Source organism: Acipenser ruthenus, chromosome 42 (genome assembly GCF_902713425.1).
Source record: "Acipenser ruthenus chromosome 42, fAciRut3.2 maternal haplotype, whole genome shotgun sequence".
Classification (NCBI taxonomy): Eukaryota; Metazoa; Chordata; class Actinopteri; order Acipenseriformes; family Acipenseridae; genus Acipenser; species Acipenser ruthenus.
In genome coordinates, this window is record NC_081230.1 from 7482405 (window position 1) to 7494245 (window position 11841).

Sequence of the window (11841 nt, forward strand, 5' to 3'; positions counted from 1 at the left end):
CAAAAACATAATTACTTTTGACTAGGAGTCTTTTTCTGTGATCTTTTAGTATTTCTAAATTAAGCATGGTTGCATGTTTAATTCAACAATATATCTAAGAACATAAGAACATAAGACAGTTTACAAACATTCAGCCCATCTTGCTCGTTTGGTTGTTAGTAGCTTATTGATCCCAGAATCTCATCAAGCAGCTTCTTGAAGGATCCCAGGGCGTCTGCTTCAACAACATTACTGGGGAGTTGGTTCCAGACCCTCACAATTCTCTGTGTAGCTATACTGAGACTGAATCACTGGGTCCTCAATGACCCGGCTTAAAAGTTTTTGAGATGGCCTCCTCTCAGTCATAAATTCTCAAATGTTCTTACTATAAAACTTGTATATTTAAATAGATTTAAATTGAAATAAGTGAGTATAGTTTCCATGGCATTAAAAAAAAGCTATAAGTAGCTCCAGTGTTTTTTTACAAACATACTTTCTCTTGACAAAGATTTGTTAAACATTAGGAAGTTGGCTCTTGAGTAAAAACTTTTAAATGTATACATACAGTATATGGCAACACCCCTCCCCAAATGCTAAAATATACGTATTTTGTTTGTTTGAGAAAGTAACATAGAAAAAGAGGTATCTCTCTCCCCTCATTCAAATTACCCAAAATAATCCTTGTGCCCTAGATCTGAAGACTAGCAGCACGCCACACTGATGTGGGATAAGCCCAACATCAGTCAGGGTTGATGGTGTGTGTTGGATGTGACAGCACTCCAGCTGTCAGGCATTAGACCACACCGTAGAGGAGATTTTCTTTCAGTTTTCAAACAAGCTCTCTGTATGTAGTGCCTCCAATTCACCCGCATCTTCAAAACACTCAATCCAAAATAGAAGGTAAAGACTTTTTACAAGAAGGTCAGTGAGACAAAGGCCTTGGTAGAGCAGAGTGCAGACTCTGGATTAGCACTAATCCTATTTAACATGAGGCAAGACAGCGAGATAATTAATTCAACACTAAACTATTCTGTTTCATTAAATTGTATGAAATTCTTAAACATTGATAAATAACACATTATGCAAAGAAGGATGTTCTCACCTTTTTTTAAAAAAAGGAATGCATTTTTAAAAATATATAATTTGGTATAAATTATATTTTGTTTTTCCAGCTAATGCAGAAAAAATATTTTAAAAAATGTGAAAAAAAAGAAAAAAACCTGTGTCCCTGAACTAATAAATATATAAACAAATACTAAAAAAATAACTTGTATGTTTACAAGACATCATCAGTAGAAAAACTGTTTGAAACTGCAGTGCTTTCCTTAATTTGATTATTTTACTGCAGGTGCGGTTTACATTCCAGTTTGTTTAGCCACAGCTCTGCTGGCTACTATAGTCCATCTAATTGAACCTCTGCTGTCTTGCCTATCATGACTGAAACCAATATGCAACAGGAAGATGCAGCTTTTATATATTACAGAATTCATATCAAAAGATTCCAGACTACCCAAGCGCGGTAACATTTACACAAAGGTATCGCATATTGCAAGTGTTTCTATTTTTCTGATCCTCTTTTAGAACGAAATTCAGAGGAATTCTATTTAGAAAGTCAATACATTAAAAAAAGAAACTCAACAGATTGGATTTTTTTCTAGTCAAACAAAAGCGCAATCAAAGAGTAATCATGAAATGTAACTACTTTCATCAATGGACAGGAATAATATATTTAATGAGATAAGCCAGACAGTGTGCTGTGCGATACATATATATATATATATATATATATATATAAAACACAAAATACACAGCCACCTACCACCTAGCAAAAGGGTATGTTTGGATACGTTGTAACAAAATATATTACTGTCCCCTTCAAATATGACCTCTATAAATTTTAAAACAGCTAGTGTTAGTTCTGGGGTAAGACATCTGCTATATTTCTAATATAGCCTACACATGATCTGGAATTCCCTTAAATTAATCATTGCATTACGTCAAGCAGTAACTGCTGCACATGAGCACAGCACACTGAATCCCTATATGATTAAACCAAAGAATACTGATTAGAGTACTGGATCATAATAGCCAATTCGGATATACAAACACCACCAGAAAAAACTGTCAAGTGTTCATCCCTAAACCACACACACCTCTTTCTATTTAGCTCTCTGTTAATTTCTACGGTCAAAGAATTTCACAAAGTGGTGTATCAACCACCAATCCCAGGATTACCCCGAAATAAGTGACTGACGGTTGCTTCTGTATCAGTGTGATATGCTCTCTTTTGGGTAAATCACAGTTGGATTTTAGAGCATTTTACAGCACTATGGAATCACCCTGGATTAACCTATCAACCCTATAAATCAGTGAATTTACAAAATGTTCTAAACAATCCACCTGTGTTTTATCTGGATTAGAGCATATTACAGTAACAGAATCAACCATCAACCATTTTTTTTGTTGATGTGACCCTGGGTGATGCTGCAAATGTAAAAATAAAATGAAATAATAAAATAACTGTGGTTTATTAGCAACACCCACTCTTCTTAGTCATACAGTACCTCCATCATAGCAACACCAAGACAATCTCAGATTCTGACAGTACACCAGCATTAATATTTAAAGTATAGCACTTTCTGAACTGAGGGTCTGCATCCATTGTCAGTATTTTTTCTTCTTCCAAGAAAAAAAGGTAATTGACACCCAAGTTGCATGTGTTGCTGAAGACACTCTTCTGGCTCGTTGTTGGAATCAGCTGGCAGTCGTTTGCCATTCCCCGGTCTAATTGACATATACTTTCCTACACTGCAGTAAAAGCAGTTTTTTGGAGGGAGCGGTTGGTTTTAGAATCTTTAAAAAGACGCTCATTTAGATGAAAAATGTCAATTTAAAAAAAGAAAAGCAAGCTTTTTTTATTCACGTTCCCCCTCCTAGTCCTTGTCAAAAGAACAGTGCTTGTCTGTAACTCTTTGGAACAAAAGCGACTAGGATTTATTTCAACTACAGCTACAGCAACTGGGAAAGAAACTTCAACACTACAAATGACTTGGGTGTAAAACCACATGATTTAAATGTGCACATATACGTTGTTATTTTAGGTTGTAAAAAAAAAGGAAGGGTGCTCCCTCCAGTCCAGGGCAGGCTTGAGGTGGAGACTGAACTGCTCACTCAGAGAGAGGGTGCTCCATGTGGACAAATAGAGAGGATTCTTTAGATAAAACAATCGAAGGAAGGTCTATAGACTTAAGAAGTATTAGGAATGTGCTAACACACAACTGCTTGAATGGCAAAATACACTGTAAACAGGTTCTGGTAGTGTATTTCCCTGTTATAATGGCAAGTGACTTGAAGCATTTAGAGATTTTAAAACATAATTCAATATTGTGCGGTATAAAGAGTATTAACTACGGTGGATCATTAAGGACAGAAAAAACCTGCAGAAATCTGTTATGTTGAGATCACGGAGTGAATGATCTCAGGATCTAGACATAACACATTTCAATTTGTATTATTTTTGTCCTCAAATGAGCCACTGTATTTAACATGCCTCTAATACTGAGGGGAAATGGATGAGGGTTGATGTACCGTATACATTATTTTGTCACCTATCTGACTAGAGTACAAAGCCAAAAGCTCTGGGGTTGAGATCAATGTTTGTGTGACAGCATTCTTTCTTTGCTTGCATGATAAGATCTGTGATAGTTCAGAGTTGGCCGTGAGGGTAAAAATAAGAACAATACACACAAAAAAATGTTTTACTTCGATCAATAACCATAGGCAAAACATTTATTAAAACTGCTGCTTCCTACTGTATATTCATATTCAGTTTTACATGGAAATATTAGTCCTTGGCTATTTTGTTTACTGCATTACCTATAGTTGCTATGTTGATGGTCCAGTTTGTTTACATTAAGCTTTCGGGGACCCCCCATTTTATTATTATTTATTTCTTAGCAGACACCCTTATCCATGGCGACTTACAATTGTTACAACATATCACATTATACATTATTTCACATTATACAGATATCACATTATTTTTACATACAATTACCCATTTATACAGTTGGGTTTTTACTGGAGCAATCTAGGTAAAGTACCTTGCTCAAGGCTACAACAGCAGTGTCCCCCACTGGGGATTGAACCCACAACCCTCCGGTCAAGAGTCTAGAGCCCTAACCACTACTCCACACTGCTGACCATTTTAAACCTGCTTATTTATTATTATTATTATTATTATTATTATTATTATTATTATTATTATTATTATTATTATTATTATTATTATTATTATTATTATTATGCCAAATTGCCAGGCTGCTGCTACATTTTTTGCTACAAAATGAAAAGCAAAAACTGCAATACAAACACTAAAAAGACAACCAACAAGCTCAGAAATGTTTTGTAAAAACAGCTCCTTCTAGTGGTTAAAAGGGTATTGCAAGGCTGTCTTGATATTCACAGCAAGGTTGCCAAGCTTGCAATTTTGTTTACAGACTTAATGGCCTTTTTTTTTACTGACATCATTTTAAAAAAACTGAAACAATGAAATACGTTATAAAATAGGCTATTTCTATGTGCTTACATTTCTTTAGGTCCAGTTATTCTTATGGTCTTACATGGACACATTTGCAGACTGGATCATTTGCTTCGTTGGTCTGAAACTGGTGCTGTTTTTACAACAGTCTTCATTTCAGAATTCCAGAATGCCTGTAGACAGATTTCTTTTTTAACAAGGATCATCTGAGAAAAAAACAGGTTCTAATTGTGTGGCAAAGCCAACATATTAATGGCAAACTTGGCAAGTGTAGGAAAACGTATCTCCTCTAGATGTAGACAAGACAGCAATTTTGTGCCAGTTTTCATCAGCCGCCAGATCCCGTCTAAGATCTGTCAAGGCAGTCGCTTGCTACTGCATAAATTCCATTTGTAGGCTATAAAGTGTATTTCCAAGAACAATCTGTGGGGAAAGCATTGCAAGCTGGACCATGTCTCCCGAGCTCACTGTGCTTAGACTACTTGCAAGAAGAACGCATACTAATTTCACTTTTTTATGTACTTTTCACTGCCATCAAATAAGCTGTAGGTATATGTCATTCGAGCCGATTGGGAAAGCCAGAAATCAATAAAAAATATACCGTCCTTTATTTTGATCCAAAATCACAGATTTTTTTGTTTTTGTTCAGTTTCAAGTAGGTTATCAGAATCTTGGATGTTTTCAGGACATTGTATATACTGTGTAATAATCCCTTTTGGTTCACAATAGTAGCAGCACACTAGAACGAATGAAAAGAACCTTCAGTAAAATGATCTGGCAAACATTCTGAATGAATGGCTTCATATGATAAAGACTTCTGGAAAGAACTTGATCCGTTTCTTTTTATTTGTTCATCGTACTGGTGCATTCAATTGAACAAGCGCAGATCTAAATACTGACACTGAGATTCGTTTAAAGTTTTGTACCAAGGCAATGACAGTTGAACATTTGACAGTGTATCTGATATTGTCTATGATGCCTGAAAGAACAGGGGACTCCAGACGGGGGTGACTAGCACGTTGCTCTATAGTGCTGTACCTTTGTAGGGAAAAAACTGAGCTGACAAGTGGTTTTTGATTAAAAAACACTTTAGACACAAGAAGGGTATACCTCCAAAAGAATCATATAAGCACGAGTTTCAAAGGGGGCGGTGCTCTCTGACCTTATGGTCCGTTACATTCATTTTGTCTTTTAAAATACCTCCCCCGTCTCAGGGTCAGCCACGTGTAATGAGAGAATTCTAAACTTGGTACATTGAAACGACTATAAAAGCACATTCACACACAATTTAAACACAATGATTAAAAACAACTTAACTATAAGAGACACACACACATACACATTATGTAAAACTTATAATTAATAACATAATTAATACCTCAGTACATCTTCAGAGTATTATTAAGGTGAAGAAAAGTATCAGGAAAGATATTCAACTCTACAATGGTGAAGGGAGTAGTGAAAATGGATAAATGGTAGTGTTGCCACCTCTGAGGTACAAAAAACATCTGAACAGAAGGGGGGTGTTAAAAGCTTAAACTCTCTTTCAAAATCCTATATTCATCCAATATGATAATATTACTACTATAGTATTGACAACCAATTCATATCGTGCGCCTATTGCAGTAATATTGAATCTTGATTGATCTAATTTCTGCTCAGCTTATGGTACTATCATTGTGGTGTTGATGTAGTAATTTACAAGGACGTGCAAGACTAAAAACTGGGATCTTTTAGTGTCCCGGGAAGGAATATTGAAATCCTGGGCCACCTTCCTCAAAACCGGAACAATTCACAGAAAACAGGCACAGGTGTCAACCATAGAAAATGGTCCTAAGACTATTATAGGATTTCTTTCTCAGTATTTGAATGTGCAATGTTCCCTCACCACACCAATTCCCCACAACAGCTCAGGAGAAGGTCAGTGGGTGTCCTAGTCTGATCTCCCCTTTACACCCAGGAACTCAAGAGTTGGTGTTGGTGAACTACTTGCCTCTGGTGAACAAAGACCAGTACTGCATGTGTCTGTTTGAGCTCACCGGGCACCTGGCCAGTAGGGGCCACTGTTGCACAGTGAGGAGAAACAGTTGTTTTCTGAAGAATGACACTGGAATGTAGAAAGGTGTTAAACATCTGTTCGAATTCATAGTTGACAATGCTCGAAGTTCCAAACAGGCTTTTGCGAACTTCCACTTTGCAATATATATATATATATATATATATATATATATATATATATATATATATATATATATATATATATGTATATGTATATGTATATATATATATATATATGTATATATATATATATATATATATATATATATATATATATATATATATATATATATATATACATATATATGTATATATAATTTAGAACTGACTTACTGAGAACAGAGATGCAACATTCCGTTTCCTCCCACCAGACATTTGAAGAGTATTCAGGAATTGGACCGTTAACCACAGAAATGAACGTCCATTCAAGTTCTCAGCACAATCCACATGCCGGTCTTTGCTATTGCTGCAGCACTGATAGCACAGTGATAAAACAGACACACACACAAGAAACAGAAATAAAGTACATCATAGAATCTGCCATTCACTTTAATTGGGACTCTAAATCATGCGCTCTGTGTGGCATGCAGTTATCGCTTAATTATAATGACATTATAACACTTTGAATGATGTATAAAAACGACTAAAGAGACAGACTTAAGAGACTTAATGAGGGTTCAAATGGGAGTCAGGATTATTACTAAATACAAATGACAAACAGACAGACACACAGGGAGACAAACAGACTGACATATACACTCACAATCATACAGACATAGACACTTTACACGCAAAAATTCTCAGAGTGATGAACGGATGTACGGACAGACAGATAGACCCCCATTTATCCCCATAATCCAATACTCTGAATGGGTTAAATAATGTTAATACCTAGTTTTATCACATTTGGATACTGGTGGTTTTCCAGATATATGGAGAAATCTGAAGTGTGACAAATGCACAGCGATCAAATAAGGTAAAAGGAGGTCTGTAAAAGAGTAAAAAGATATAGCTCCCTACATGAGAAAATAGTACTGTATTGTAGTTTCTTCTGGTTGATGACTGCATTCTCTCTCTCTTTCTGTCAGGTTCCTGCCTTTTTCTTTTGCTCAAGACCCATCTCAATACATCACTGCACACCCTCATCTTAGCAACCTTTTCCTGATCAATAACACAGCTCTGACTCAGAGAACAAACCCACAAGCAGAGAAGAGCGACGACGTTCATAAAAGGAAACAAATATGGCAGCCCTGAATGGATAGAGATTGGACAGCCAGCCTGAGACCTTGACAGTTAATCTTGTCCAGCAGCTTCAAGCAAAGAAAAATAAATTTAAAAAAAAACACAACAACAGGCATTGTAGAGTCTATAATTCTTGATATAGTGTGCACTACAAGTTAGGATTATGGGGCTTGTAATAACCATGTAATAACACAGTAGTTATCATGTAAGAGCTGGGTAATTGGCCATCTATTACATGACTAGTCATGCCCTATCATTATGAATGACGTCTTTAAATTGCCTGCTATGTTATTTGTGTAAGTGTGCTATACAACCAGTGTGCTGTGCAAGGTACCTTTTGAAGAAATGCAATATTGTTCCTACAATTTTTATAAAACGTGAAAATCCATTTAAGGGTGCTATGAATAGAAGTTATCCAAATCAATAGTATAAATGTTTTTTCTCCACGGAAATATGAATTCAATATAATAGATTCGATTTTGAAACTTAAAGAAAACAAGCATTTTTCTCCCTGAATAGAGATCAGAGATCTGTATTATACATCTTCCGAAAACAATTTTGCAAAAACTGCTGATTACGGCAAAGATTTCCTATGAAATAAATGATACAGCGTTGTCTTGAAACCAGAATTAAAGAACAATACACTAGATGAACTCAGAGCAAGCACTGGTAAAGTACTGTAATCTGCCAGGTACAGCACTAAACCATGTGAATTCCTTCATTCTCATCCTTAAGCAATGAGGGTTTAATACATACAATTTGAATTGATTGGTTTTCAGTGTGTTATCTAAGAGAAAGGGTGCTCCCTCCAGTCTAGGGCAGTCTTGAGGCATGGAAACTGAACAGCCCTCCCCCCAAGGAGGATTTTAATGATCAATCTGCTCCTCCCCCCCCCCCCCCAAAAGAGCTTTTGCAACAGCATCTAAAAAGTGCAAGATTCTCTGGCAATGAAAATCGATTGTACATTTTATTAGTTTTTCAGTTGCTTCGTATAACCATTATAATGATGCTTTTGCAGATCTCAGCAGTATATCTTTGAAATATAAACTGTATATGGAGACTTATTAACCAAAAGATGTGCAATTTCAGTGAAAAGGACAATGCAGAGAAAATTGTTGCAGAAGCATGTTTTTCTTTTTTTTTTTTTTACTTTTGCAGTGATGCCAAGGTCAGATTTGAAAAGACAATGAAAGATGTATTAGTATTGCATTCAAATGCCCTTTCTTTTTTTCTTTTTTTTTTGAGGAGTGCTGAAATTGAGACCAAAAAGTGTCACTCCAAATGAGCTTGGCATATCAGCTTCTCCAACCCAGTTTGCATTTAAAAAACACTTTTGATAATAGTAACATTTTAAAAAGCTTCAATTTTACTCATACTGTGTTTTAATCTATGTTATATATTTAAAATCAGTGTAAATGCTTTTGTCTGACTTCAATTCTAGTTTCCTGCCATAGATATATGAACCATAGGTTAGATCAGCTATGTGTCTTAGAAGTAACAGCAAGCGCCATCTAGTGGTCAGCTACTTTGGATTAAGTTTCCTTTTGTTTTGCAGGAAACACACTGCTGCTGTGTACTGGTGCTAGCACCTATATAAAGACACCACTTTAGCGAATCTATCCTGCATTTCATATGTCTATGGCAGGCATCTACAGCTATGGCCAAAGGTTTGCATTTTAGGATTGAGAATAAAATTTAGATCTTCTTTTTAACATGTAATCAAAGAAACTACAAAATGATATTGCAAACATCTACCAGAAGCCATAATAGTAGTACAGTATTTCATGTTAGATTTTGAAATGCCATATTAATTTATGGTATATGGAAAACCACAAAGCGGTGTGCAATTCAATATGTTAACGTAACATTATCCAGCAGCTTTCATTCCACTTTATGAAGCAAAATTAGTTCATTCTACAGGGTGAGGCAAAACTTTTGGCCACAGCTGTAGGTACAGGAAAAAATTTAAAAACACACTGTTGAATTGACATGGAACGAATATGTCATGTTTTTCAAGGTTATATTTAAACTCTTGTGTGTATTGCAGTAACACCAGTAGATTCAAGTACACCCCATGAACAGCAGTGATCCCAGTTCACTGTATTCAGAATGGACAGTGTTCAAGGCTGGGTCTGTAAGAGAGTGGGAGGGACAGATTTCTCTCTCCCATGTAACGATTCTCCAGCCTCAAGCGTTCTTAAGACTGATTTTGCTTTTGAATGCCTTGTGCGTGAATGCTGACACAGAGGTGCTGAGCAAGTGTCAGAAAGCTTTGCACCGCTGTTTTTGTAAAATGAAAAACAAACTGCTGATGTTACAGAACTGGTTAGAAACAACCACGGAGCTCTTAAACGAACCTCCTGAATTACTATTTCCAATTGTAATGAAACTTGGTATTAACCATATTTAACTGTATTTGGTCTGTGCTTTCTTTGCTGGATAGGGTCCCTTTTTAACACTGTGTGTCCTCCTGCTCCACTGAAACGAGAGAATATTTAATCTGGCACAGATTATTGGGAGACTCTTCATTCCTATGGACCAGTTTGGATGAGAGGGGATATAACACTGCACAGTCATTTTGTTTTTTAAAGTAAAGAAATTAAGAAATGAAATATTGAACCAAACAAGGTTACAAATGTTACTGACACGTATTGAGGGCAGGAAAACGAATTTCAAAACTAATATACTGGTAAATCAAAGCTCCTTATAATCCCCTGCAGGGGTGTGGCTGTACATGTGTCCCTATGTAGAGTATATAGGGGTTTCTGTCTGCATATTTGCCCATCTATACAATATGTCACACTTGACTTTTTGCACAGATCTAGAAAACTGTTTATAAATTGTGATGCAACTTTGTATCGAGATTATTTAGCGAAAGATTGGGAGCACGAGATTGCTTGTCTGAACATATCTGCATCTCACACTTTTACATGTATCTTGAGAACACAAGAAGTTATTTCCTGTACTGTAAATAATTCATTTTAATAGACTTTACTGTGATACTAGACCCTTGTTTGCTTACCCAATGCAATCCAGGTCTTAAATACCACTTATACAATGTTCATTAAACTATCCCTTGCCATTTCTTAATAATACTAGTATGTACATGCTGTTGATGGAAGTCATGGCCATCAACTATTACAACAAACGAGGTTATGGAATTTCGGCAAAGCTGCAACGCCACATATCACACCTTATCTGTTTCTGTATAATTCTATTAAGAAATTTAGATTAACTGGGCATTTTTCAAACTGATCCTAGCATGATTTTTATTTTATTTTCACCACTCATAAAAATAAAGAGTTGGAGAAAATTCCTCTTTACTATTTTACTGCCACAATAACTTATCTTTATTAAAAGAATAACAAAGACAAACTCTCCATAGACTAGTTTTACGCGGCCGCTCCCGAACCCTATTTGGTTAATGTAGGCTGGGAACTTCACAATGGCAGCCAAGTACATTTTTATTGTCATTTTAATGAAAAAGCCCAAAGGCAGAGACAGCAGTTCTGATGGAAAATTTAAAAAATATATATATGTTGTCTCCTACCCCGTGCTATTGATCTGCTGTGAATGATATTATATTCACGCTTGGGAAACTGTGCACATGTACATTTCAGAAAACGTTTAATTGAACTGCGAGCAAACTAGCGATACACTGGTGTCCGTCTGTCTATAAAGGAGCTGCAAAAAACGACTGACCAATTTTTAGGAACTCAAAATGTACACTAGAATCCATTGGTATCCAGCGCACTTTCGTTTTCTGACCGCGCTATTCTAACCCAGATCTCCACAGGGCTTTAATCACGTTAAGAAAACAAATTCAAAAAGCTCCCCCGTGACCAAATAACAGGACCGCGGTGCGATGATCCATAATACTCTTTGATTGAGTCACATACTGGAAAATCAATGACGTGCCACTTCATAATACTGCTAAATAATATATCTCTTTCTGGAAATGAGTGCCGCTCCATTGAGCGTGCCTCAATAAACACTTCACCTGCTATAGATTTTAAATAGGC